Source organism: Balaenoptera acutorostrata, chromosome 4, assembly GCF_949987535.1.
Source record: "Balaenoptera acutorostrata chromosome 4, mBalAcu1.1, whole genome shotgun sequence".
Lineage (NCBI taxonomy): Eukaryota > Metazoa > Chordata > Mammalia > Artiodactyla > Balaenopteridae > Balaenoptera > Balaenoptera acutorostrata.
Window position 1 is genome coordinate 133133507 of NC_080067.1, and position 24878 is coordinate 133158384.

The 24878-nt window shown below is 38.8% G+C and overlaps 1 protein-coding gene across 7 annotated transcripts in view; it reads right to left on the minus strand.

Moving 5' to 3' along the window:
• The window catches only part of APP (amyloid beta precursor protein), a 277465-nt gene that overhangs the window by 165836 nt on the left and 86751 nt on the right, over positions 1 to 24878 (minus strand). The window lies entirely within an intron of this gene.

Below are 24878 nucleotides of genomic sequence, written 5' to 3' on the forward strand. Positions count from 1 at the left end.
ATGTCTTGATGAATGAAGAAATTAAATGCTGTAATAGAGATAAAGTTATGGGCCAACATAGTGAACATATCTGCTTGGGTGCCCTGGGAAAGACCTCAAAATAGAAATAACATTAGAGGTGAGTCTAAATGGATGAGCAGGAGTGTGACGTGTAGGTAATGAATGGGAAGTTGCACGATGTAAGGACAGTATCTATCCTGTTTAACATCCTATTCCCAATCCATGGTCCAGTGCTGGCAAACATGACCATATTGGATGGATGGATGGTTGGAAGGATGGCAAAAGGAAACTTTCTGTACAAAGAAAGAATAAAGGACAAAGCATATCTGTAAAAGAGGCAGAAGTTCACTGTGGCTGGAACACATGGTAAGTGGGAAAAAATGTCCAGAAATAAATAAGACTGGAGAAATATGGTGGACTCCAGTTTTAGAGTCTAAAAGGTTTTAGATGCCATTTTGGATGCAACATAGGCCAAAGGATATTTTAAACAAGAATGATGTGCTCACGTTTGATTTTCAGGTGAACTCTTTAATCAAGTGAAGGATGGACTAGCGTTGTGAGACCATGAAAGCAGGGAGACCACTGAGTAAGGTACTGCAATCCTTCAAGCAAGACATGCAAGAAGAGATTTAAAGCAACGACTACAAATGAGCAAGGAATACAAGTTGTCCACATATCAGCAAAGATAAGAACAATTTTTTTACTTTCATAGTCCATTACATGAAATTTTTTGAAATGCTACATAAAGAGATAAATGTCCTAAGAAGGGGAAGAAAAAAACTTTCCATTCACTTTATATAAAAGGGGCTTGTGGGATCTTAGTTCCGACCAGGGATTGAACCCGGGCCCTTGGCAGTGAAAGTGCAGAGTCCTAACCACTGGACCACTGGGGAATTCCCTAAAAGAGTTCTTTAAAACTCTCTTTCTATAAAGGCGCTTAAATTTTAGTCTGTTTCTAGCTCAAACATGCACGTCTCATGATACTTAAGTATTTATTTTAATAAATAATATTTAGGGCTTCCCTGGTGGCGCAGTGGTTGAGAATCTGCCTGCCAATGCAGGGGACACGGGTTCGAGCCCTGGTCTGGGAAGATCCCACATGCCATGGAGCAACTAGGCCCGTGAGCCACAATTACTGAGCCTGCGCGTCTGGAGCCTGTGCTCCGCAACAAGAGAGGCCGCGATAATGAGAGGCCCGCGCACCGCGATGAAGAGTGGCCCCGCTTGCCACAACTAGAGAAAGCCCTCACACAGAAACGAAGACCCAACACAGCCATAAATAAATAAATAAATAAATAATATTTAGATCAAAATCTAAGCAAATCACAGGGGATAAACAGCGTCATCTTGTCATTCCTCAAACCTTTGAAACAATCGATGGTGCCCACAGCATCGTATCGTGAGTCACAGAGAATGCAAGAAGTAATGAGACACGGTGCTCCCAAGGGCTGTGAGCAGTTGGTACTTGGTGGGGAAGGAACCCTTGAGTCCATGGAGTGGCTAGCTCTCTATGTGCATCACTGCATCTCAGCTCCGCAACAGCTGTGTGATGGACCTCTTACAATATACATCTCATTTCCCAGAAACATGTCTAAGGCCGCCTACCTTCAGGAGATTAGAACCTAGCCCCAGAGATAAACATTAAGATATAAATTATATGGAAAGAAATGACATAATGTAAGTGATGTCACATTTTTCTTTTGCTTTTACGTAGAATACTGTAAAACAAAAGAATAAAACAAACAAACAAAAAAAACCAAACTAAAACCCAGATGAGTTGGGAGAATGGAAAAAAAAATCCTCATCCAAAACCAATATACCTTTCTCCAAGTGGACTCTTCACGGGTTCTCAGGGCAGGCAATCAACCATAGCAAGAATACTTTATATCTGAGGCATCCCAATTTTCAAGGCCACAGGAGGCCAGAAGTGACCAGTGGCCTGAAGATGCTTGCCTGATTTATTAGCTCTGGTCTGTCAAGCCATACTGGCATATTTACAAATGTCCGAAATACTAAGCAATGTTTTTCTATTTTACAAGTAGTTATCTGGAAAGAGTCAATGTCTGGCCCAAAGCTATTAAATCAGTTTATGAGACAATCAGGAGAAGATATCGGATACTCCCAACTTTGTCCTGAAATAGTTCTTGCAGCATAAACTGGGTAAAAGCTGCCAGACAACAAAGTGTCTTGTTTTACTTGACCTTAGGCCAATCTGCTGAGGAGTAGATTTTAATGCAAAGTCAAAGTCACTGAAAGATACTTATCTTGGTAAAATCTAATGTTCATCAAAAGGACACGTACAGCATTAATTTATAAAAGGATATTTGAATTTTTTTTAATTTGGAAAATGACACTTCATTTTGTAGTGTAAAGATGCTCTTAGGTTTCTAATATTGCACATAAGCCAAGAAATGTATGTCCCTCAAATGAGATTGTTTTTTTAAAGGACTAATACTGGTTATTTAATAGGCCCTCGGGACTAATGGCAAAATAGAAAACTCATTGTACTCTAACATCAAAATAAAATTCAGCAAAGACTGGATTTTACAACCTTGCTTATATTACTTTCGCAACTGATGAAACATACTAGAATGTTACACATCAGAAATTTTAAAGTAATTAAACCACAAAAATCTGTTAAAAAAATTTTAATAAGGAATTAAAGAGAATTAGTAAAAATATAACAAATCCTTTTTCAGAAACGGGTTTAGTTTAACATGGTTTATGTTTCCTCTCTTTATTTTAAACATCTGCCTTTTTCACTTTCCATATATATTTTTTAAATTTTATTTATTTATTTATTTATTTATGGCTGTCTTGGGTCTTCGTTTCTGTGCGAGGGCTTTCTCCAATTGTGGCAAGTGGGGACCACTCTTCATCGCAGTGCGCAGGCCTCTCACTATCGCGGCCTCTCTTGTCGCGGAGCACAGGCTCCAGACGCGCAGGCTCAGTAATTGTGGCTCACGGGCCCAGCCGCTCCACGGCATGTGGGATCTTCCCAGACCAGGGCTCGAACCCGTGTCCCCTGCATTGGCAGGCAGACTCTCAACCACTGCGCCACCAGGGAAGCCCCTGTTTCCTCTCTTTTTAATTCTAAAAGCATTATTCTTAAAAACCTACGATATGTGGGAGGGAGGGAGACGCAAGAGGGAAGAGATATGGGAACATATGTATATGTATAACTGATTCACTTTGTTATAAAGCAGAAACTAACACACCATTGTAAAGCAATTGTACTCCAATAAAGATGTTAAAAAAAAAAAACCTATGATATGACAGGGGATTATGTGGGAACTCTCTGTACTTTCCACTCAATTTTGCTGTGAACCTAAAATTGCTCTAAAAAATAGTTTTTTACTTAAAAAAAACTGATAGTATATATACCTGGAGTTTCCATATAGAACAATGCATACTTTAATTTTTAAAACAAACCTTCTGTTTATTTGGTTTGATCCTCAGGTTAAAAAAAAATTTTAACAGAATTCAAGTGAAAGAGACCAAAATAAATTAAGTATCATAATGAGATAATTAAGTATCATAATGTTTCGGCTAATGCTGAACTTTAGAAATTTGGCACCATTTAATCCTAGTGGTTCAATTCAGTGTACACTGTGCATATTTACTGATAATCATGCAACCTGGTTTCTTGTTTTAAAAATTCACAATTTATATTACACACACTGCAATTGAAAGGGAATTTTCACAGCTAAGGAACAAGATCTGTGCTTGGCTTCTTAGCTAAAAAGTCTTGGCAAGGTAAACAATAATGCCAAATTCAGCTGGGACTCTGCAGGCATCAATCCACTGGCTCTTTGGTGGTCTTTGAGAGGATTGGCTTACTCAAATTACCTCATTTTGCAGATGGGAGGAAAATAATCCAGGTCAAGTGGCCTGCCCACAGAGCCAGCTGGCGGTGGAAATGGCCTGAAAATCTGAATCTCTGGATTCTCCATCCAAGTGTGGTAACTCAACTTGCTGCCATTTAAAGTCTGTTCGAAATGGGTTATTTGGCTAATTCCCTTTGGCTTTTATAAAAGTAGATTCACTTTTGGACTACAAAATACTTCAATGTTGTGATCCACCATGTGGTCAGTTTGACAATAAAACTGGATTTAAATTAGCTAGCAAGTCATGTGAAACAGCTGAAAATGCATTCCACTGCACATAATAGAACACAGGATAAACACAGAAGAGAATGCATGACAAACAGTGGCTTAAAAACACAATGGGATTATTTCTCTCCCATAAGAAGTCTGGTATTGAGGCTGAAGCTACTGCAGATGTTCAATGATGCCCTCAGGGACTAGGTTATTCCTATCTTTCTGCACTGCTGTCCTTAGCATGTTGGCATTTGTCATGATGTCTTATGGTCACAAAATAGCCACAGAATCTTAAGACTTCATATCCAAGTTGCAGACAGGAACAGGAAGAAAAGGCCAAGGGATGAAGGTTTTTTGTTTGTTTTTTTTTCCCTATTAAAGCTTTGCTGTCTTACATGGGAGGAACATCCTATATACCATAGCTATGTTATCTGGCACACTAAGCTGCAAGGGAATCTGCAAAAAGTATTTTTGGCTGAGCACATTGTCACCATGAATAAAAAAAGATCTGGAATTCTGTTCAAAAAGAAGAATTGGAAATGAATATTAAACAGGCAAGTACTATGAAATTTGAAGATAGGAATGTATTTTTCAATTTCTTTATGTTCCTTTTCAAAAGACGGATGATTCCAGGAAGAAGATAGAATAGAGTGAGAAAGTATTACAACTAAAACCAAAGAGGGTTTCCCTGGTGGCGCAGTGGTTGAGAGTCTGCCTGCTAATGCAGGAGACACGGGTTCGAGCCCTGGTCTGGGAGGATCCCACATGCCGCGGAGCAGCTGGGCCCGTGAGCCACAGCTGCTGAGCCTGCGCGTCTGGAGCCTGTGCCCCGCAGCGGGAGGGGCCGCGATAGTGAAAGGCCCGCGCACCGCGATGAAGAGCGGTCCCCGCACCGCGATGAAGAGCGGTCCCCGCACCGCAATGAAGAGTGGCCCCCACTTGCCGCAACTGGAGAGAGCCCTCGCGCGAACCGAAGACCCAGCACAGCCAAAAATAAATAAATAGATAAATAAATAAAATTTAAAACCAAAGAGACTTTGAGGCAGTGGATTTTGGGAGCAACTGTAGACTAGGGGTTTGCTTTCTGAATCGAATTTGTTTCTGGTTTTATGTTTATCGTAGTTTAGTATTTAGTTTATTAGCATCTGTCCATCGACAGATGAATGGATAAAGAAGATGTGGCACATATATACAATGGAATATTACTCAGCCATAAAAAGAAATGGAAAAAAAAAAAAAAAAAAAACCAAAGAGACTGTGAATCCATGGCACAGGGAGAAAAGGGGGGAAAGGATATCAGAGGAAAGAACAGAATTTCTCAAAACTGAGGCTGCTAAGTTTTTGAGAGTCAGAGTGGGATTGAACAGATTGATTAAAAAAGATTCCAGAACCACACATATGTTCTTCAAGACACAGAGAGCTCAGATGAATAAACTGTGTTTCTATGAATTCACAAAGACTAAAATGGTGTTGGCTAGAAACATCTGAAGTCTTTGTATTTTGGCCCAAGGTGTAACCTCTCTTCCTTTTCTCTCAAGAGTTAAGGGAAAGGGGGCGGGAGAACATTCTAGCGATGGAATTCCTGAAAAATGGCAAAGCCTTAGTGTCCTTCCTTGTGCTATACTCTTCTATGAGAGATGAGATGTGGCCCAGACCTGGCTCTCAAAGGTAAGATGTCAATAGTTCCAGTAATTCTGGACCCTGTGCCCAGCACTGGCCTAAATGCTTCCTGGACATCATCTCACATCACACTCAGAACCACACACCGAAGCAGCTACAATGATCTCACTTTATAAGAGAAGAAGGTGAGACTAAGATGTTACATAATCAGCCCAGCTCACACATGTAGTAAATGGTGGAGTTGGGAGTATGAGTTAATATTCATAAAGCACTCAACTCAGTGCCCACAGCAAAGGTGCTCAATAAATTATTTTATTAGTATTATTACTAATACCTTTTCCCCAGTATGTCATCAACCACTAAGGCTTCTCATATTAATACTAATTATAGTTACTTAGAACAGTAATAGCTACTGAAGGCAATGGGGTTTTATTTTCATTACGCCATCTCTACCAAGTTATAGTTCTATAGATAAATGGTATTACATTTGAGTATTGCTTATGATGTGAGAGGAAAAAACAGTGGTCACTAGGGTGGGGTGGAATCCCTAGGACTGGAGAAGTAGGGAATCCGAGCGATCAGTGCTTTCACCTTTCACACCGGACTCACGCGCCCTGGCTGTGAGGGCGTTTCCTGAACCCCCTCCGGTGCTCCCCGTCCTTCCTGCACTAACTCTTCACGGCATACCTTCTATTTTTCCTTAGTGCTGGGAATACAGCAGTTGACTAAAGAGATGAAACTAAATGGGATTCTGGTGGGGAAAGATAAAGCAAAAAAGTAAAAGAGAATGTCAGACGGTAATGAACATTCCGGAGATAAGGCAGATGAAGGGATAGAGGCTTTGGTGGAGGAGTGGGTAAAATTTTAAATGGTGTTCAGGGAAAGCCTCACTAAAAATACGACACGTGAGTGAAGACCTGAGGAAGTGAGGTAACAAACCAACCAGATCTCAGAGGGAGGGACAAGTACAAAGGCCCTGAGGCAGGAGCCTGCCTGGAGGGTTTACAGAAATAGCAAGGGGACCAGTGTCGTCACAGATGAATGACAGAGAGGAGGTCGCTGAGTGGGAGCAGACTGCATGGGGCCTTAAACATGGCCCACACTCTGGCCAGTACTCTGAGGAGCCCTGGAAGACTCTGGCGTGGTTTTCTAAGCGACTTATTCTTGCCCAAGGGGGCCGGATTGGAAGGAGGAAGACCAGGTAGTGAGCTGTGGCAATGATCCAGGTGGGAGATGACAATGGCTTGGACCAGGATGATGGCAGTAGAGATGGTGGGCAGTGGTAAGAGTCTGGATACAGTGTGAAGATAGAATCTAAAGGATTAACTGAGGGGCATAAGAGAAAAAGTGTCAAGGATCTAACTGGTTCCATTCCAGGAGCTAGAAGATGCTTTATACTGAAGACGGCAGAAAACGATTGGGCAAGACTCTCCTAATCTTTCCCCCGGCATGTGCAGATGAGTAGAACATTCCAGATTCATGTGTTTAGTAATCTACACTACTGCATCCATGCACATCAAAGTGAGAACTGTAAACAAGCATTCACTCAGGCGATTTTTAATTTTACCATGTCAGACTCTTCCTCTGCTAACATTTTTATTGAATTTGCTCATTACATATTGATATTTTGTAACTTTCACATGTTAACAAATAGGCTGGGACATTTTTCTGGAAGGTATTTGTGTTCAAGAGATGGAAAGAATAGTTACAGAAGCACCCAAAATACTTTTCAACAAACTTTTCATGGGATAGAACTGTTACGGTTTTTGCTTCAGAGAATGGGTAGTTACTGGGTTCTCAAAGAGGATGTGGGACAAGGGCGAATTACCCATTTGAAAAGATACATGCACCCCAAAGTTCATAGCAGCACTATTTACAATAGCCAAGACACGGAAGCAACCTAAATGTCCATCAACAAATGAATGGATAAAGAAGATGTGTGTGTGTGTGTGTGTGTATATATATATATATATATATGTGTGTATATATATATATATATATATATATATATATATATAATGGAATATTACTCAACCATAAAAAAGAAGGAAATAATGCCATTTGCAGCAACATGGATGGACCTAGAGATTACCAGACTAAGTGAAATAAGCCAGACAGAGAAAGACAAACACCATATGATATCGCTTATATGTGGAATCTAAAAAAAATGTACAAATGAACTTATTTGCAAAACAGAAATACGCCAACAGACATAGAAAACAAACTTATGGTTACCAAAGGGGAAAGCAGGAGGAGGGATAAATTAGTAGGTTGGGATTAACATATACACACTACTATATATGAAATAGATAACCAATGAATACATATATATGTGCATATATATATATATACACACACACACATATGTATAACTGAATCATTGTGCTGTACACCTGAAACTAACACAACATTGTAAATCAACTATACTTCAATTAAAAAAACAACAACAAAAACCGTGACTGTTGCTATCACCAACATTTCACAGTAACTATCACCAGATAGCAGTGAGAACTGACAGATGGCAGTCTTCAGATCAGAACTGTTCGCCAGATGGCAGAAATTACACGAATCAAGATAAGAAAAAGGCAAAAGAAGAGAAAACTGAAAGTTTCCCCTAAATCCTCTAATTTTTTCAAGTGAACGGAGCCCCGTCTCACGTACATACACAAACGGCAGCTTGTCCTAGATAGAAATAGTGTTTGACCCAGGCTCTGAATAACACTGGTCTTAAGATGATGAAAACAGTGCAAAGGACATATGTTAAGAAGACAAGAATAAAATAAACATTTGTTAGCAATTTTGCAGCTTTTTAAAAGCCTCACAAAGGTATGAGTTAACAATTCTGATACTGCTCAGCAAGTGCACAATTGAACAATTGTGTAAATAGAAGGTGGATGGTGGGACCAGGTTTCCCACTGTTGGAGTGAGAATTTACAGATGAGCAAGGGGAGGAGGAAGAAGGATCCGTTTAATAATAGATTAGAGTTGGAGACATCAGGATGAACTGATATTTAGCTTAATATAGATACAGATGGTTAGCTAAAGAAATATTCATACGAGGAGGACCGTACACAAATATAACGCCTCACTCTGTCAGTTGAGAGGACTTAAAAGCAAAGATGTTCCAGTAGCAATGAGCACACCTGACGCCCAGATCCCAGATTTTAATATTATTCTCCAATAAAAGGAACCAGAGCTCCTTAGAGGAATAATGGATTCTAGGCTTGGGGCATAAAATATACAAGATGAGTTGGAGCATCTTGCGGAGAAAAAAATAAAAGAGGGTATTTCAAATAAGCACAGGAGCTAAATGAATGAGCTCCCAAAGGCCAAAACTGGAACAATTTGAGCAATAATATATATATATATATATATATATATATATATAATTAATAAAGTAGTATTAGATTATAACACAAAATAGAAAATATTTATTTATGAGTCAAAATAACTGAATAAATAAATGGGTGGAAAGAGGCAAATTCTGCCTGTGCAGAATTCCAAATCATCTATGCCCTTGAGGAGGTAAGGCATAATGCTCTTAATTGTGGGCTATGCCTAGTGATTTCCTTTTGAAGAGTTCAATACACAATGAGGAGAAAAGAGCATCTTTATAGTGGAGAAACCTGACAACCACTACCCCAGCCATGCGATCAAAGTCAACAAAAGTTACGTATCATGTTGATAATAGGTGCCCTTGATGTGATATGATGAAAAGGGCATTTTACCTTTGTAGTCTTTCTTCCAAAAACCCATAACCCCAGCCTAAGCATGAGAAAACTGCAACAGAGGGGCATCTAACAAAATACCTGACCAGTACTCCTCAAAACTGCCAAGGTCATCAAAAAGTAAGGTATGAGAAACTATCATGGCCAAGAAGGGGCTGAGAAGACCTGGCAAGTAAATGTCATGTGGTGTTCTGGATGGGATCTTGGAACAGAGAAAGGACTTTAGGTAAAAACTAAGGACATAAATAAAGTATGAATAAAGGACAGACTTTATTAATAATAATGTATCAAAATTGGTTCATTAACTGTAATGAATGTACCATATTAATGTAAGATGTTAATATTAGGGGAAACTGGGCGAGGTGGTGTATGGGAACTCTCTGGGCTATCCTCTCAATTTTTCTGTCAATCTAAAACTTAAAGTAATGCCTACTTAAAAATATTGGAAGCTTCCGCAACAAATTTTAATAAGGACCTACTTATTTGCATCTATATCAACATTGTGGCCTTCAAAAACTGTCCATGAAATTACTGTCAACTGAAAAGAACTTGTGTTAAAAAAGATCTTTACTAACTTGGGTTTCTCGTCTATGGCATCTAAAATAACTAGACAAAGCTTAGTTTTAGATTTTCTTAGCAAATCTCTTTTTCAATAATTTGTGTAATGTGTGGCATTTAAATTCTTTTAAAAATTTTCAGAATATTCACACATATATCAATAATAAAGGAAATTCTTTGCTTTTCAAGTTTAACCTTGTCTTAGAAATGTAAAAGTCACTGATCACAGAATTCAATTCCTCTTTACAGATTAGGAATCTTAGGCCTGATCTGGTTTCTGTCTAGTTAATAACAGAACCAGGTTCAACTTTGGGCCCTAAATCTATTGGAATGCTCACTATTTCAGCAAAGTGTTACAGTATCCCACAAATTCTTTTTCTGGTTTTCTTTTTCATTTTTTTATTGAAGTATAGTTGATTTACAATATTGTATAAGTCTCAGGTGAACAGCACAGCAGTTCAGATATATATATTCTTTTTCATACTTTTCCCTTATAGGTTATTACATAATATTGAGTATAGTTCCCTGAGCTATACACTAGGTCCTTGTTGGTTATCTATGTTATACAAAGTCATGTGTATATGTTAATCCCAGCCTCCTAATTTACCCCTTCCCCCCCCCCCCCCACCGCCTTTCCCCTTTGGTACCCATAAGTTTGTTTTCTGTGTCTGTGAGTCTCTTTCTGTTTTGGAAATAAGTTCATTTGTATTTTTTTTTGGATTCCACATATAACTGATATCATATGATATTTGTCTTTCTCTGTCTGATTTACTTCACTTAGTATGATAATCTCTAGGTTCATCCATGTTGCTGCAGATGACAATATTCCACAAATTCTGAATCATGCCTTCCTCACCAAACCACCCAAGATTCGTTAAGTTACATGTGCTTTTTCTGTTGCCCCTTTTTTATTGCTTTATTACTCATATTCTTGATTTTATTAATAATGGGCCCTTTTATTACTCATATTTATAATTATCCCAACATCAATTAAAAGATGGAATTATGAAAATAATGGTTGTTAAATCTTTCCAGGTCGGGGGTTCTCAAACTTTAACGTGCTTCAGAGTCACCTTGGGATGCTTGATCAGACAGTAGATCCATCCCCTTCTGGCCCCAAGACCTGGACCTGATCTGGGATGGGTGTGAAAACACACCTCCTCAGAGGGATTCGGATTCAGGTGGTTCATGGACCACACTTTGAGAAATGATGTTTGGAACAGGGCTTCTCAAGCTTTAACGTGTACCTGAATCACCTGGGGATCTTGTTAAAATGCAGTTTCTGATGGGAAAAGTCCAGGGTGGGACTGATTCTGCTTTTCTAACAAGCTCCCAAGTGACTGGATTCAGCGGTTCCTTCAGGTAGCAAGGGTCTCCTTAAGATAATCCATTTTAACTCATTAAGTGTTTTTTTTTTTTAAGTTACAGATTATTGCATTATGAAACACTTTTTAGAATGGCTTTTCTTTTTCTTTTTAATAGTGATAAAATACACATAACATAGAATTTACCATCTTAACCATTTTTAAGTGTACAGTTCAGCAGCGTTAAGTACATTCACACTGTTGTGAAACCAATCTCCAGAACTCTTTTCATCTTGCAAAACTGAAACTCTATACCCATTAAAACAAGTCCCCATTTCCCTCTCCCCCAATCCCCTGGCAACCACCATTCTACAATACTTTCTGTCTTTATGAATTTGACTATTCTAGGTACCTCAGATGAGTGGAATCCTACTGTATTTGTCTTTTTGTGACTGGCTTGGTCTGTCCCTATTTTGAAGAAAACAATCAAACCTTCTACACCTTCCTTCCATAAGCCTGTGTTCTGTTCCATCGATTTGTGACATTGGCACCATCTTAAGAATTGATCCCTAAGAGCCAAGTCTCTCCTGTTTTGTCTTTTGTTTCTTTAATCCCAGAAGTTATCACAAAATAGGGTAGAAAACCCAACATGATTTGGTTGAACTTTAATGGATCATCTCTATTACCACTGAGTAATTCTGAATACCCCTCTGTACTCAGTTCCATGAAGGATACAAAAGAACTGAGACATAATCCTGCACCAGAAGAGCTTTGACCAGCCCTGTCCAATGGAAATGTAATGTGGGCCATATATGTAGTTTTTAATTTCTAGTAGCCACATTACAAAAGGAAAAAGAAATGGGTAAAATTAATTTTATAATATACTTTCTTTAACCCAGTATACCCTCGATTTTATCATTTCAACATGCAATCAATGTAAAAAGTTATTACTAAGACAGTCTACATTCTTTTTTTTTTTTACCCCTCAGACTAACTCTCTGATACCTGATGTGTATATCCCAGTTATAGCACACACCACTTTGGACTAGAACATTCCAAGTGCTCAATAGCCACGTGTGGCTAGTGGTCAGTACTAGCTTAGCTTCAAATTTTAAAGATCACGAGTATCTTTCAAAGAGTGGTGAGTTGAACGTGGACAGGTTGAGGTTCTGAGGGAAACTGAATCTAAGGATACGTGTCTAAACAGAAATAAACGTAAGATTGAATACACTGAGAAGACTATATACACAGTTCTATATGCCATCACAACACCATATATTTAATCACTGAAAGGGATATTCAATTTGTTACTACTGTTAACCCTATTTACCAGCAAATGGCCTTTCTTCCCTCATTTCTCTTTTTGCACTTCTCATATTATAATTTGTACTCATGAGCATGCGATTAATCCAAATATGGAAATTTAAATAGGGTTTCCTTTACACCTACTCATTTTTAGCCTAGTTCAGTCTTCTATATTTTGAGAGATGAAGTAAAAAGCTGATATTATAGAGATATCCTGCTTAATTCTCTTTTTCATCTCTTGAAAACGCAAGTATCCTCACTCGCTGCTTTCTCCTAACCCTTTCTTGCTTTCTGACATTAAAAAATTCATAGCCTGATGGGTTTTAAAGATACAATTAATTGGGGTTATGTATGGGGGCTTTTAAAAAGCCACATAATTGCCAACTAAATACCAATCAGGCTGATGCACGGTGAGGCAAAAAAACCACCAGTTACTACCAAAATCTTAAATTATACAGAGAGGTAAAAACATACAGCATGTTTTGTCCACATACCTTACTCAGAAACCCATGTGTGAGGCAGGCTATAGTCAAAAACAGGAAGAGGTGCTTTCACAGATAAACTTCTCAACAGAGTCACGGACTGTCACTTTCAAGCCCCTGACTTGCTCTTTCCAACCCATCACCATCTTACCTTGCTCCAACAATCTTCGGCAAGTCTTCTTTCAAGGTCAGCAGCAACAAATGCATTAGTCTCTTCTCAGCCCTCAAATCAGCTGTCTGCTCTCTACCATATCACTTTCTTCCTTAAATTCTGTCTTCTCTAGGCATACTTGTCCTCCTGTTCTCTATCTTAAGCTAGTCATCCTTTCCCTCTCATTGACTCCTCTTTGAGTAACTCTGATTATAAAGTAAGACTCTGTCCTTGACCCTCTGCTAGTACTTTCTCACTCCTTAGTCATGCCTAAGGATTCAACGGCCTCCTCTACTCTCAATGTTGACCTTTCAGTCAACATTTCCATTCCCTTGCTGGACACTCACATGGAGAGCACTGCTTTTAGCAATCATTAGAATCAAGTACCAACGGACCATCAACTCCTGGAACTGTACTCAAAGAACAATAAGCAATTCCTCACTGGGTCAAAATCTATCTTATATGGAAGCAATATAAGGGAATAAAACCAACATTCAACATTTTTTTTCACATACAATTCAATTTATTTGCTGTTTTACAACTTATAATTCCGAAGGCTTTATAATAATACATTTTCTTAACTTGTTTATTGGTAAAATAACTTTAGTAGTTCCAATCAAGAGGGAGATCACACATTCTAACCCATCATGACGATGCAATATTTAGCTCTTCCTTGTAGCTGGAGCTCAGCAATTTGTTTCCTCTATATCTGCTGCATATTTCCTAAACTTTATAGCATCTTCCTTGAATCTCTGTTACTTTGCAAGGTACCTTGGTTTTCGATCTCTCACAGTTACATGCCAGTGATTTGTGAGAGGCTCTCTTAAACTCCAATCCCTCCTGCTCAGCCATGGTATGTTCCTTTCAGATCCTGCTGTGAGGGGTTTCTCAGTCATCCTGTCCCTTCACTTTGTGAACCACAGGGATGTGCTCGTATTCACCATGCTTTCATCGTACTTATTTCTGGTGGGTCAGACAATAAGTTGGGGAGGGAGAGAGCTCTCAGGTGGCACCCTGATTATCGTACCAGCCTTGAGATAAAACCTTCCTTTGGAAGATGTCAGGGGAAGATGGAAGATGTCAGAGGAAGTTAGCCCTGTGGGCTAACTTCTTCAAGGAGACAGTCTACCTCATGCATTCTAACAACTTCCTCTTCCAACTCAAGAGTCTTCTGAATCCTCAGGAAGCACAATGCTCAAGCCAGCGTTTTTCCTCAACTAAGAGACTCTCTTAACGTTTGAGCAGCTACTCAGGTCTTCCAGCTTCCTGCTTTCACAGTCTTCTTAATCTTTGCACACTTTTTTTAAAAAAATTAATTAATTAATTAATTTATTTTTGGCTGTGTTGGGTCCCCGTTTCTGTGCGAGGGCTTTCTCTAGTTGTGGCAAGCGGGGGCCACTCTTCATCGCAGTGCGCGAGCCTCTCACTATCGCGGCCTCTCTTGTTGTGGAGCACAGGCTCCAGACGCGCAGGCTCAGTAGTCGTGGCTCACGGGCCCCGTTGCTCCGCGGCATGTGGGATCTTCCCAAACCAGGGCTCGAACCCGTGTCCCCTGCATTAGCAGGCAGACTCTCAACCACTGCGCCACCAGGGAAGCCCTTTGCACACTTTTTGAAGTTCTCATTATACACCTCCTCAATCTCATCATTTGTGATTACTTCTTCTTTTGGTTTTTCCCATGATCCCTTACGGAGAGGACACTCCACCCATGGAGGGCATCTGCCCAGGGGGTTTCTAGAGCTGTGCATCGTTGGTACCACCAGCTCCTGTCACACTGGGTGGCCTTATCCACTTTGTTGACCTGGGCCAGCCGGGTAGGGGAGGGAACACACCCCTCTGAGTAGCTATTACTCTCTACCACTTCATCTTCATCCAGGTTCCTACCCTCCACTGACATCTGCTCTGCTCCCTTTCTACTGCTTTCTGGTGAAGGTTTGGGGGGATTTCTCAGACTGTGCATCATACCACAACATTCAACATTTTGAGGGAGCCCCAAATGGGGGCTGAACAAATTCTACTTGGTTGTAAAACCCAGGTCCCCTTTCCCACTAAGCTATGCTTCTATTTTCTCCAGGAATATTTATCACCGATTTGTGTCCCTATCCCCACAGGCTGTACCTCTACTCCACTCAAACTATCCATATTTCTGCAGATGGAACTCAGATCATGTCAGATGTAAAAATGTTCTGAAATTCTGAACTCCAGTAAACCATTCTCTGAGTGAAAAATATATATATATATCCTTCTAGTTCTCCCCTCTCCTTTTCACCTCTACAGCTACTACTCATGACCCCACATCCCGGACTCTTTATCACTTGCTAAGGTTAGCAGAGGAGTTTCACTACCTTCATTCCGTTTCCCTGCTGGTCTGGCCTAGGACCTTTAACACATTCATTCATCATCCGTGCTTACAACCAGCTACCACTCCACATGTTCATGATGCCCAGACTTGGTTGTTCCAGCCCACCTCTCTCCTAAGTGGGAGACCCCTAACACCCAATTGCCACACTGTGCTCCTCGAGAGCTTATTAAGTGTCCCTTCTGGATTCTCTTGTGTACAGACTAGACTTGAAATGTCTAGCTTTAGGAGACAATGAAGTTGTCTCCTAACACTCAGAGGAGTAATGTTGCTCTATATTTCAGGAATGTTCTAATTCACAACTTCCCCCCCAAAAAATTATATCTTAAAAGATGCAAAACTATTTAGGGCAAGAGGAAGTAGGTAAGGAGAGAATGACGCAGAAAAAAAGCATGGCATTTAACAAAAGAGCTAGCCAGGAAATATCTAGGATGTGGTATTTGGAATTAGTACAGCCTTTTACGGTATGAATACACTGTTCTAAATTCCCAAGGCTTTGTTAAAACACAGAAAAAAGGATTAGAATTCTGTCATTGTACCCGAAACACTATCGAGGGGAGAGGGACACAATATCTAACAGAAGAAAATATAAGTATACATGATTCATCAAGCTCTTCAATAAAAACATGTTTAAGAAATTCCCCAGTTCTGGGCTTCGTTGGTGGCGCAGTGGTTAAGAATCCGCCTGCCAATGCAGGCGACACGGGTTCGAGCCCTGGTCCGGGAAGATCCCACATGCCGTGGAGCAACTAAGCCCGTGCGCCACAACTACTGAGCCTGCGCTCTAGAGCCCGCGAGACACAACTACTGAGCCCACGTGCCACAACTACTGAAGCCCGCGCACCTAGAGCCGGTGCTCCGCAGCAAGAGAACCCACCGCAATGAGAAGCCCGCGCACCGCAACGAGGAGTAGCCCCTGCTCACCGCAACTAGAGAAAGCCCGCGCACAGCAACAAAGACCCGGTGCAGCCAAAAATAAATAAATAAAATAAATAAATTTATTAAAAAAAAAAAAAAAAGAAAGAAATTATCCAGTTCTACTGAGTCATGTTTCAAATATCATGTGATCTTTTCATGGGGATAGATCCGGCTAAATTAGAATCTCTCCCTCTGTTACCACTCCACGGTGGACTTAGGACCTGCCACTCAGATTTGGAAACAAGGCTTAGCTTCATTACTGTCAATCAGTTTGCCAGGGCTTATTGCTCCTGAGAGAACTGAAATAACTGAATTTCTAGACTTCCAAGGAAGAGGGTTTGGGGCAGGAAATTACTACATTAAAGCTTATATATATACTCCAAAAGGTATATCATGAACTATTTGGAGAATTTCCCCTGGAAGATTCTGATCCTACTCTCTAATCCAGTGTCTTATGATGGCTTCTAAGTTTGGCCCAACTGAGTTATCTGTCTACACCTGCTGAAACTCACAACTACAAGCAAAGAAATTACTGTGAATCTCTGCGGTAATGGAACATAAAGCCCACATTTTAACAAATAAATAATGGACTTGATAATAAGGGGATACTGGAGTCTGTTTAAAGATACTACAAAAACCCTAGAAAAATCTAAGGTCAGTTAAAAGATATGCACAATTTGAAACTATTGATCAGAGCCATCCTCAACAACATTAAGTATTAAAAACTATTTCTGTATTGACCAAATCCCCCGTGTCGTATAACAGAATGAGAACAAGGCTATTCTTGAACCTAGCGATTTTCTTTTTATCACTGCAACTTCAATCATGGATGTAAATGAAAATTTCTGCTCACTTTGCTACTTTTCTGCTTGACTGAAGTTTGTAATGAAAACGTCTGTTCCTTTCCAACAGAGTACAGGTGTCATTCCGATTTTACACAGCAGGCAGAGAGTGAATGCATTTGTTTAGATGCAAGATCATTTAAATATGTGTCACTACAAGCTACAGCCCACTATGGATGTGGCAGTTTAAAATTCTCTTAAGCAATAAAGTAAATGATCAAATGAAGGCACATTCAGGCTTCAAACATTTTCAGACTGGTTCTTCCCATCTGAACACAGCCAGCCCTGTGCAGCCCTGCCCTCCTCTCCTGGCTCTCCTCAACCAGAAAGCAGCAGAACTCTGCCAAAGCCCATTCCATTACCCAAACGTCTTCCGGGTCAACAGTCCAAAGTCACGTGACAACTCCGTCTTCAGTTGACTTTTCCAGGGAGCAAATACTCTGAAGAGCAAGAATTCCAGGCATGCAGAAGCTCAGCCTTTAAATCACACTAAATCTGAGCTAGTTTTTCAAAGTAAGGCCCTGTTACAGAGAGAAGGCACACAAAACATGTTTGAAGAAGGCAAATCTCTCATTTCAGATTTAACATTTATAAATGAGGAAATTATATATGATTAAGGCTTTCAAATACAGGGGTAATTCCAAGGTATCTCTCATTCCAAATAATACAGTTTCTGGCTTTCACTCAAAATTGTAAAGATGACTAAAATGTAGACCAAAGGAAAATCATACTTAGAGTCTCAGTTGTTTTAACCTAGAAATGTTCTGGTTTTGGGAAAATGCTGAGGAAAAACTTTTGATTTTGGCAAGAATATTTGGTTATCAGAATCATCTAAGAAAAGTGTAAGTGATTTGCTATTTTCTGGTCCAAAGCAGACTTTCTAACAATGCAATTAGGCTAACAGGTCACAGGATCTACATTATGTAAGCTCAAGGTGACCCATTTAATGGCTTAACGTAGGGTTTACTCAAGGTCACCATTACATAAGGCAGGCATGTCCGCCTTTCTCCCAGTCAAAAGAAGCATAAGGTCAGTTCCCCCTCTTGGCCTGACACCCTTCCCACTCATGCCATTACATGATGATTCTAGATGTTTCATTTTTGACTGATGTTTAAACTATCTGGATATCTCAAAGCCTTAGCTTTTAAATTTCTATAACAGGGAAGAAGTTGGCTACTTACATAAATCTTAGAAAATGCATATTTCAAAGGCCATGTATAGAAGGCCATCTCTTTGGGAAGACAGGGCTGAGGTATTGAAAAAGCCAACTGCACACCAAGTAAGTACAAAAGACATCTTTGATAACAGTTCTCATGTGCATATAAACATTCATCAACTATAACAATAAGTAATAGGTGGTATGTGTGCTTTCTTGGAAATCTGAGCACTTGATAAGACCATCTTATCGTTCTTTAATCATTTAGGCAGCTGTTTAATTAATATTCCTACGCTGGGGCAGTTTTCCATGTTTTGCTTCCAAATGATTTAATTCTCTTCTTCCAGTTACAAATCTTAGTACGAATAGAAGATATCCTCACAGCGTAAGATGGTAAATCCAACACTGAGATCACATCTATATAAAAAATATATATTTTGTAAGAAATTTATATATAAGTTAAAATAGCTAAATGTTTTTTAAAGTCAAATTTTAAGAGGGGATTATGCTTAATTGCATATCTTCATTTCTTTAAAAAATGTGAAAAATGAATACATGAATATTTACTAGGGACTTAAGTTTGATTCATTTTATTCTTGCATACTAGTTGTCATTAACCCACAGAAAAAGCAAAATAAAACAAAGCAACAACAAAAGCCCTTGATGATGGTGATAGCCCAGCATGAGGTGTATTTTTGCATCAATAGCCTGATGCATTAAGCTCATTCAAATGCAATTAATTCCTTTGCATGAAATCAAGGGTCCAGGAGATATTAATAAAAGTTGAAAACAATCCTACCTTTTGCCTAAAACAGATTTTTATCCCAAATGATACAATAAACCAACAGAGAAAAATAGGATAGGCATATCCCATGCTCATGTGCTTTGTGTTTAATCTGAGACTCCTAAATTCACCAGTTATTGGTAAGGAAATCTGGCATACATCTTAGATGAAATGTCCAGGAAAGCTAAGAGCCAACCAATACTCTGCACTCTTAGCAGTTTGCTGCCTGCTGTTATCCTGCAGGGACAAGGCTAATTATCAAGACTCTGGGAGTCATAGGAAGTCTGATGATGGGTAAGTACTTGGAGGCCTGGGCTGGATTTAATAACTCAGGATTCATCAAGCCAGGGCTTTGGGAAACCAATGCACTGATGAGGTTTCCTAGTATGTGTATTGTGAGAAAATAAACAACCCAGGAGGACTCATATAAACACCAATATTGAGAAGGCTACAGAAAAATGAGCCAGAGGAAGAATGGGAGTCAGCGGAGAGAATAACAAAGGCAAGAGCATAATAATAGTGTGGGGAGAAGGCAGTGATCAGCAGGGTTAGATACCACTGAGACGTCAAGAAGGACAAAAAAATGTCTGGGCAAAGAGCTCATTCACTGGAGTTGAAGGGATGGATACCTGATAATGGCTAACTGGAGGGGGGCCGATGTTGCAAAGATAAGATAGGAATGGCTGACTATCGTGTCAAGAAGCACAGCTGTGAATGGGTAGAGCAAGGGTGGAAATTAAAGATATGGGGTTAAGTGATTGACCTGAGGACCCAGGGGTCTTTGATGAACAGCAAAATATGAGAAGGCTAAAAATTGCTGACACATAAAATAAAATAAAGGGTCTACTGACCAAAGGTCATTATGAAGTCAATCTCAGATACAGTGAAGTTAAAGAACCTACTGAAGAAAATATATGCACTGGTACCCATGACTCAGTTGAGAATTTTGGCTAAAAATTTAAAATGAGAACAAAAATAGAAAAAGAAGCTAAAATTCTTTAAATGGCAAAACAGGATAACTTCTTGGCATACTGAAAATGAGCCTACTATATTAAATATGCTTAGATAATGCAGAATATCATAAGCTCCTGACTGACAATTAATTCTGTTTTCAATAAAGCAAGAGGAAAGAGTCACATGACCAACTCATAGGAAACCAGCAACCTGGAGCTGATGAAGATATACAATAAAGAAGGAGATCTTCAGTGACAGCGGAAAAAAAAAAAAAAAAAAAATTTCTCTCAAAGTAGTTAAGACTAAAAGGGGAAGATTTAGGGGAACTCCAGCTGGATAACATTTTTGAAAATACATGTACACCTAAATTAATAAATCAATAGGATGGCCCAAATTTTAATGTCATGAGAAAATTTAAACCTCTAGAAGGGGAGTAATTAATATCTACATATCAATTACCTACTAAGCACCACATTCACCTCATCATCTAATAAAGGCATTTCAATACGATAGGAATTAATGGTTAGTATACACATATATTATCCTAACTCTTAAGATACAACATAAAAATCTGAAGTAAGTTTGTAGATTCCATTACCATTATAAATGATACTTAGAAATGGGTTTCTGTTAAAACAACCCTTTGTTATTATTAGACTTAAAAGCTAAAGATAATGAAACTGTCATAAACTAATCTAATGGTATGTTTTATGTCTGAATACAGATGCCTCTGGTAATACTGGTGTCAACCTTTAAAATAAAACAGCCAGTTATTTCACCAGCAAAGTGAGTTTATTCAGGAATAGCAGAGGAATTGCAGTTCGGGACAATCAAGCTATAGCAAATATCACAGGCAAGCCCTGCAAATGAAGGAGAGGAAGGTTACTTTATAGAGAAAGAGGAGGAAGTTGGGCGGGGCTGATCTAAGCAAAAGTCCATTGAAGGGAAAGGGAGAGTTCAGGGTGGTGATGGCTTCTCATTGGCCGAGTTGCAGAGTTTCCCATTGGCTGGGCTTGTTATTGGGCAAGGAGGAAATCTTCCTTCCCCCTGCTGGGGTAGTAGAGACCTTGCTGCTCAGAAATGTAAAGCTGCGATGGGTGGTGTGTACGTAAGAGCTCCCACTTCAGGGATGCCTGATTCCATTTTAAATGAGGTTTCTCTTTATTAATTTTTACACTGGCTTTAAACTAGACACATATAGATTAGACCCTAATTTCCCAGAGATAAGAATTTAACGTTCTTTTATCCAGGTCCAAAAAAATCTTAGTTTCTACCTAATCTGAGATTCCTATGTTATTTCTTGGTTGTTAAGTAAAACCTGCCTTTCCCCTACTGATAAATACTGGCATAAGTAAATGACATTTATTTCTATAGTCTTGGAGATTCTTTTAGGCATGTGAAATTACTGCTTTACGCCCTTTGCCTTCCCAGTGTTTAGGTTATTTCTTCTTTAAGATTTCCTTCCTTAAGACATTCATCTAACTCCTCAATTCATTCATTCAATATGCACTTAATTAAGTACCTACTATGTGCCATGACATGCTTAAAGCTCTGGGAATATATTTCAGTGAATGAAACAAAAGTCCCAATTTTCATAGAGCTTACATTTCTGATAAAAAAAACAATTATTTCCAAATTTACAAGCATTGCAGGAAGGGCATCTTAGTCTTCAGGACCATGTACTGTTTATTCCCAGTATAGCTCTATGATTATTCTTTTCCCTCAATAGGCCCTCAAATCCACTAATTGTAAAACTTTCTCCCAATTTACTATCCTATTATGGACTATTTAAATTCAAAACATGTTGAGGCGCTGTGTGGCCAGGTTATTACAGTTAATGGAAATATTACTCCAAAGTATAAGGAGTTTTTTCTCTAATCCAATATACTATCTATTAAAAGAACTGACATAATTAAAGGCTTAAAACCGCATTGACTGTTCAGATATTTTTCTAGACACCACATAAAAGAAACAATCAAATGAATTTAATGTCTTTGCAAATAAAACTGTAATTTCTGTGCTATTCCAAACTTAATCAACCATCTTAGTTCCGTTCTAATTTTCCAACATTATGTACCAATATTACCGACACAAACTGTTGTCCCCGGAAAATGTTTTCTAATTCATATCTCTTCATTTTCTCTACTTATGCCTTAGGATCCATACTATGCCTCATCCTCTTTCCAGAAACTTCTACTGTATGCTCCAGCCTTATCTCCTATTCTTACAGCAATCCCTCATCTTACTCACAGAAAAAGTTCATACCATCTGGTCATAAAGCAAATTTGAAGCAAGTGTAAAAATGATTAGAGATTTCAACAGATTTGTGGTTAGGAGAGAACTTCCGGGGGAGAGAAGTCGAGTTTTGATCATGTTGAGTTTGGGTCCTTGAACAAACACCTGTCACTAAATCAGCAGAGAAGATCAGCATGTTTCCAGAGTAAAAACAATCACAACTACAAACCTCTACAACATCTAAAACAGTAACATTCTGCCCTGAATTCTGTAAAATAGGTATAAGGATAATTTTATATACATATAGTCATAAATTATGCCCATGGAGAAGCAAACATCTTCTAAGGAAATACACAATACACAACAAGCTCCCCTCTATGAAATCACAGTTTAACTTTATCCAGCTCAAAGTTAGCTAAATAAGGACACCTCTAACACTACTTTCACTCACAAATTCTAATCTTAAAAGAAAATTTCTAGATTAAAAAAAATCCCCGGAAGCCTAAACTCAACTTCTTCCTGCCATAGACCTACTTGATAAATTTCTCTGTAGCAAAAAGAGGTAATAAAAGTCATTTAGCTGTCTCTCTGCTATACACCCCATATTTTTAAACTCTGTACTTAAACAGCTATTTTCTTTGCTTTTTCCACTTTCAGTCTTCCTAATGTGAAGGTGAGTCTACCCCTTCCCTTCCCACCTTCCTTCCAGTATAGTTTTATCATGTAAATAGCATCTGTATCGTGACTGCCTCAGTATTGTTCAGACCCTGGCAATGGCATATTCTTTCTTTTTTCTCTTACAGCTGTTTGTTATTTTTTAACTTCTGGTTTTTCTTTTTCTAAAGTTAATACCTGCCCCATTTTTACACTTGCTTCATCTTCTCTTGCACCCATCCGTACTGCATCTTTCCCGAACTCTGCAACAGAACTCTATAACCACACTAAGTACAGGCAGGCCCATCAGGTACTGCGTCAGTGCTATGGTATTTTTTGGTCTGGAGACCTCCTTCCTGGGAGCCTTCGCATTCTCCTCCAGTCTGGACTGCCTTCTCTCCAGACTGCAGCACAGCTGTTGCCTTGGGACTTCCCTTCACCGCCAGGATTCAAAGCTAAAGTCTGAGACTCACTGACAGAAGAAAAAAAAAAAAAAGATTCCTGGGACACATCACATCGCCAGCAAGAGCTGAAATTTATCAAGGGATGTGGAAGAGAAAAAGTTTAATGAAGCCACTCTGTGACTACTGCGATAAAAAAGAAAACTAACAGAATTTATCTCTAGACTGCTGAGTAAAACCAACACTGAGCGCTCGCAGTGTCGAGTACTAAAAGTTGAACATTGAAATACATCTTTACTCGGGCTTCATCTTGGCTGTCATCTTTATGTCATTTCTTACATTCATGATGTTTTCTTTTGTGTATACTTTTTGCCTCAATGCTCTTTGGTCAATTCTTTCATTACATACAAACATCAAATTACTTTTCTGAAATGCATTAAAATACCTCAGAGAAATTATTTCCCCAAATTTCACTGTAGTATGCTTGATATAATGAACTCTTCCCTTCATAGTAAATACAGTTATACTTTAATGGGTACTGTTTGGAGATATTATAAAGATATGCTGTACCTAATTAAACATGATCAAAACTAAATTTTTTTAAGTCCACAAAAAAGCATTTCTCAGTACTTTTTCCTAAAGAAGAAATACATCAAAAATTTCCTGTAATTTGTGATGGCATTAAGTCTATGTCTAATATATTTTACATATTATTTACATAACTTTTAAAATGTAGTTTGCTAATTAAAATATAATGAAAACTAGGATTTCGTGGTAAGAGTCTGAGTTAATTTACTGAATTCCAATTGTTATGTTGGGTTTAAGTCACTTTCCCGTCCTAGGAACCATAATGATAGTTGTCTGTACCACTCTAGAGATTTTCTTACATTTTATCTTCTCTTTCTGGTTACAATTATTCATGTGGTATTAAAACATGGTACCCCAATTCCCCCCAAATCTTATACAACTGTCATACAAATTATATTTTCTACTATAGTTCTTTGGAAAGTTATTTACTGGCCAAAACAGTAAGCAAAATCAAGAAAAGATCTCAAATGTGTTGTTTTGGGAAATAACATGATGAGAATTGAGCTGTAAACACAAAAGGGAAAATCAGTTTCCTTTCTCTGTTGCAGGTAGGAAGTGATGGCAAGCAACACATCACCTAAAAAAGAAGTTCCCAGAGTGAAAAGAGAACTTTGATGGAAGTCCATTTCTTTCTTGATTCCCTACCATAATCACTTCTACTCAATCACATCAGGAAAAAAGAAAAGTCCATGACAAAAGACACAACTTGAGGTTAGCTGGAAACATTATGGTCCTTCAT